Consider the following 6,000-nt stretch of genomic DNA (forward strand, 5'->3'; position numbering starts at 1 on the left):
TTAACACATAAGGAAAGAGAGAGTGTCTGCACTGCCCCTTTCAAACTCAGGCACCTGCTACACCTTCACACATTTCTCATCAGACGCCTGCTAAAAGCTCCGGGGCCAGTTTTACTTTACAGACGAGGAATTGGGATAAGAAGCTCCAGACATGCAGCTTGGCCGTGGTAGAGCAGAAATCTGAACCTACACCTCACATCAAAGCCAGGGCCTGTACTGGTACCCACTCCAGCTTTGAGGTCTGTCATGCACTAATGTGACAATGGCATTACAGGTGGCCACCGAGTGACCAGAGAGTTTATTCCTGGGAAAGGTGGCTTTTCCTCAGAGAGGGGCTGGCCAGCAAAGTGGCCTGGGTTTCTTCCATAAAGCAGCAGGGTATCAATTTCAGGGGCTCATCTTCATGTTTTCAAAGTAATGAGCAGATGGAAGAAAATGTTCAAAGTCTGTTATTGTTCTGATAGGACTGCACAGAGACATCAATGGATAAGCAACTACAGGTGACTTTAGACAAATCCTCCAGCATTTAAAATCATTCTCATTCCATATTTAAAGTGTTCCTTTCTCTTGCATCAGCCTCTTGATATTCAAATGCATGTTGATGACCCAGGGATGCTGACATTTATAAGAAAAAAACAAACAAACCCTAAAATTCTGACCCAGGGGCATGCCTCCTCAGGTCCACCGGGAAAGGAACTGGATATCAATTTGATCTCAGCAATGTGTCTGATGCTCTCTCTGAAGAAGGACATTGTTTAAGATTCTTTTCTAATTCCTCTTTAGGCTGTGAGGGAAAGAAGAAATAATCTCCGAAATAGCACATGGAGTAAATTTGATGCCTCAATATTGAGGCGCTTCCAAGCAATTCATGAAAGAAATAAATCAGTTCCTTCCATCTTGTTACTACTGTGTAGATAGTTTGACAGGTTCCTATGCTGCAAATATCTCCAGCTGGACACTGTGCCGGCCAATATCCCACCTTCAGAAATGAACTCTCAGGCACAAGCGCAAACTAATGTCCTGCTCCTGCCTGGATTCCCTCAGATCTTCAAGTGAGAGAACATTCAGGAAGAAGATTATAGTATGACAGGGCCACACAGCATCATTTCTGGGGTCACAGAACAACCAAAGCTATAATCTTTTTCATGAGGACCGCCAGAGACTCTTCTAAAGGCAAACAAGCAAAAGCTAGTAACAGAGACCAATAATACTTGTAGATTTCAGAGGGAAAAAATGGCATAAAAATAACAGAACAAATAACAAATATGGATCACTACCAGTTAGGTTCTGCTTGCTTAATATCCATTTACTCCATCATCCAGCATGTGCTTTGTATACTTGCTGTATTTGAGGTATTGTCCTGGGTGCATGAAGATATAGAGATGCATAGAGCCCCACCTGAGGACTCTCCTCATGGGAAAGCAAACAGGCTGCTCAATGGATGGTCATAAAATAATGAAATGAATGACACAAAGGAGGAAGTGGTGTGATTGCCCAGGGGAAGGAAGGGAGGTAGATATAGTTTGGTAGAATGGAGAAGCCTTCAGAGAGGCAATTTTTTTTCTGAGATCTTAACAAATCTACAAAGGTTTGCCAAGAGGAGAATTAGAATTCCAGGGAGAATCACATGAGTCCAGGGTCTGACGGGTCCATTCATAGTGAAGAGTTAGGATAGCTGAATTATAGGGTATGCAGGAAGGTGTGATGTGACATGAAGGTAGGCTGTCTGGGGTATTCTATGCTGTGCTTATTTAAATGCGATGGGGCTTACTAAAGGATTCAAATGAGAGTGACATGATCAAACTTGTGTTTGAGAGAGAAAAAGACAGTCATAATTATGATGGGTGAATTAGAGAGAAACCACTGGACTTTCCATATCAGAAGATGCCAAACTTCACGGAATCCAGGGATGGTAGAAACAGAGAGATGAGGGTGGCTTCACACTGAGGGAGGGACAGGGATGGGCAGAGGGAAAAGTCGATACTGGCTTCTTGGTTTCTGTTCTGCGTAGTGGAGGATTCATTGGTTCTTTCACCAAGAAAGAGAATGTGAAAGGGGAGGACCAGGTGAGACCACAGATAATGAGTTAAGCCTAAGGTATTTTTAGCTAACTCTTAGGAGAATAAGTAGAGTGAGTTAATATGATAATAGTAAACTGAGAAAAATGACTCAGAAAAATTTTTCTTTAAAAAATTGTGATTTAAAAATATCAATGTGGAGGCAGAGCCAAGATGGCGGTGTGAGTAGAGCAGCAGAAATCTCCACCCAAAACCACATATATTTTTGAAAATACAACAAAGAAAACTCTTCCTAAAGAGAGACCAGAAGACACAGGACAACAGCCAGACCACATCCACACCTGCGAGAACCCAGTGCCTCTGAAGGGGGTAAAATACAAGCCCCGGCCCAGCGGGACCCGAGCGACCCACACCCCAGCTCCCGGCGGGAGGAGAGGAGTCAGAGCAGGGAGGGAGAGGGAGCCCAGGACTGCTGAACACCCAGCCCCAGCCATCCACACCAGAGTGCAGACACAGTGCATGCGTGGGGTGCTGGAAACTAGGGAAACAGGACAGTAAGACCTGTGTGCGGGTCCCTGCAGACGTTGCACCTGGGACAAAGAAATGCGAGTGCTTTTTGGAAGTCTTAAAGGGACAGGGACCCCATAGCCGGACAGAAGCATCCTGGGACACTTAGTCCAGCAGCAGGGAATCTGGGGATCTCTGGGCACTCTAAACCCCTGGGCAGCAGGGAGCACGGAGGCCCCTCATGGAGATAAATAGCCTCCTGGCCGTTCCCCCTCCAACACGGCTCCACCATATTGGAGCAGCAGCTCAAGGCAGGCCAAGCCCACAGCAACAGTGGAGATAAACTCCATAGAAGCCCTGCAAGAATCAGAAGCCCTTTCTGCATGCAGCTGCCCAGCACAAGCCACTAGAGGTCCCTGTTCTCACAGGAGAGGAAGGCCACAAACCAACAAGAAGGGAAGTTCTTCCAGCCATCACTCGTGCCAGCCCTGCAAACTATCTCTATCACCATGAAAAAGCAAAATTACAGGCAGACCAAGATCACAGAGACAACACCAGAGAAGGAGACAGACCTAACCAGTCGTCCTGAAAAAAAAGTCAAAATAAAAATCATAAACATGCTGACGGAGATGCAGAGAAATATACAAGAGCTAAGGGATTAAGTCCGGAGGGAGATTACAGATGACAGGAAGGAGATTACAGAAGTGAAACAAACTCTGGAAGGATTTATAAGCAGAATGGATAAGATGCAAGAGGCCATTGATGGAACAGAAACCAGAGAACAGGAATGCATAGAAGTGACATAGAGAGAGATAAAAGGATCTCCAGGAATGAAACAATATTAAGAGAACCGTGTGACCAATCCAAAAGGAATAATATCTGTATTATAGGGGTACAAGAAGAAGAAGAGAGAGAAAAAGGGATAGAAAGTGTCTTTGAAGAAATAATTGCTGAAAACTTCCCCAAACTGGGGGAGGAAATAATCGAACAGACCAAGGAAATACACAGAACTCCCAACAGAAAGGACCTAAGGAGGACAACACCAAGACACATAATAATTAAAATGGCAAAGATCAAGGACAAGGAAAGAGTTTTAAAGGCAGCTAGAGAGGAAAAGGTCATCTATAAAGGAAAACCCATCAGGCTATCATCAGACTTCTCAACAGAAACCTTACAGGCCAGAAGAGAATGGCATGATATATTTAATGCAATGAAACAGAAGGGCCTTGAACCAAGGATACTGTATCCAGCACTATTATCATTTAAATATGAAGGAGGGATTAAACAATTTCCAGACAAGCAAAAGTTGAGGCAATTTACTTCTCACAAACCACCTCTACAGGGTATTTTAGAGGGACTGTTCTAGACGGGAGCACTCCTATGACTAAACAGATGTCACCAGAGAAAATAAAATCACAGCAAAGAAAGCAGACCAACCAAATACTAACTAAAGGCAAAAAATAAAATCGGCTATCCACTAAAAGCAGTTAAAGGAAACATGAAAGAGCACAGAATAAAACAACCAACATACAAAAGAATGGAGGAGGAGGAATAAGAAGGGAGAGAAGAAAAGAATCTCCAGACAGTGTATATAACAGCTCAACAAGCGAGCTAAATTAGGCAGTAAGATACTAAAGAGGCTAACCTTGAACCTTTGGTAACCATGAATCTAAAGCCTACAATGGCAATAAGTACATATCTTTCAATAGTCACCCTAAATGTAAATGGACTGAATGCACCAATCAAAAGACACAGAGTAATAGAATGGATAAAAAAGCAAGACCCTTCTATATGCTGCTTATAAGAAACTCACCTCAAACCCAAAGACATGCACAGACTAAAAGTCAAGGGACAGAAAAACATATTTCAGGCAAACAACAGAGAGAAGAAAGCAGGGGTTGTAGTACTAATATCAGACAAAATAGACTTCAAAACAAAGAAAGTAACAAGAGATAAAGAAGAACACTACATAATGATAAAGGGCTTAGTCCAACAAGAGGATATAACCATTCTAAATATATATGCACCAAACACAGGAGCACCAGCAATTGTGAAACAAATACTAACAGAACTAAAGGGGGAAAAAGAATGCAATGCATTCATTTTAGGAGACTTCAACACACCACGCACCCCAAAGGATAGATCCACCGGGCAGAAAATAAGTAAGGACACGGAGGCACTGAACAACACACTAGAACAGATGGACCTTATAGACATCTATAGAACTCTACATCCAAATGAAACAGGATACACATTCTTCTCAAGTGCACATGGAACATTCTCCAGAATAGACCACATACTAGCTCACAAAAAGAGCCTCAGTAAATTCCGAAAGATTGAAATTCTACCAACCAACTTTTCAGACCACAAAGGTATAAAACTAGAAATAAATTCTACAAAGAAAACAAAAACGCTCACAAACACATGGAGGCTTAACAACATACTCCTAAATAATCAGTGGATCAACAAAAAAATTAAAATAGAGATTAAGGAATATATGGAAACAAATGACAACAACAACACAAAGCCCCAACTTCTGTGGGACGCACCAAAAGCAGTCTTAAGAGGAAAGTATATAGCGATCCAGGAACACTTGAAGAAGGAAGAACAATCCCAAATGAATAGTCTAACATCACAATTATCGAAACTGGAAAAAGAAGAACAAATGAGGCCTAAAGTCAGCAGAAGGAGGGACATAATAAAGATCAGAGAAGAAATAAACAAAATTGAGAAGAATAAAACAATAGCAAAAATCAATGAAACCAAGAGCTGGTTCTTTGAGAAAATAAACAAAATAGATAAGCCTCTAGCCAAATTTATTAAGAGAAAAAGAGAACCAACACAAATCAACAGAATCAGAAATGAGAATGGAAAAATCATGACAGACTCCACATAAATACAAAGAATTATTAAAGACTACTATGAAAACCTATATGCCAACAAGCTAGGAAACCTAGAAGAAATGGACAACTTCCTAGAAAAATACAACCTCCCAAGACTGACCAAGGAAGAAACACAAAAGTTAAACCAATTACGAGCAAAGAAATTGAAACGATAATCAAAAACTACCTAAGAACAAAACCCACGGGCCAGACGGATTTACCTCAGAATTTTATCAGACATACAGAGAAGACATAATACCCATTCTCCTTAAAGTTTTCCAAAAAATAGGAGAGGAAGGAATACTCCCAAACTCATTCCATGAAGCCTACATCACCCTACTACCAAAACCAGGCAAAGACCCCACCAAAAAAGAAAATTACAGACCAATATTCCTGATGAATGTAGATGCAAAAATACTCAATAAATATTAGCAAACCGAATTCAAAAATATATCAAAAGGATCATATACCATGACCAAGTGGGACTCATCCCAGGAATGCAAAGATGGTACAACATTTGAAAATCCATCAACATCATCCACCACATCAACAAAAAGGACAAAAACCACATGATCATCTCCATAGATGCTGAA

The sequence above is a fragment of the Manis javanica genome, chromosome 3, assembly GCF_040802235.1.
Source record: "Manis javanica isolate MJ-LG chromosome 3, MJ_LKY, whole genome shotgun sequence".
Classification (NCBI taxonomy): Eukaryota; Metazoa; Chordata; class Mammalia; order Pholidota; family Manidae; genus Manis; species Manis javanica.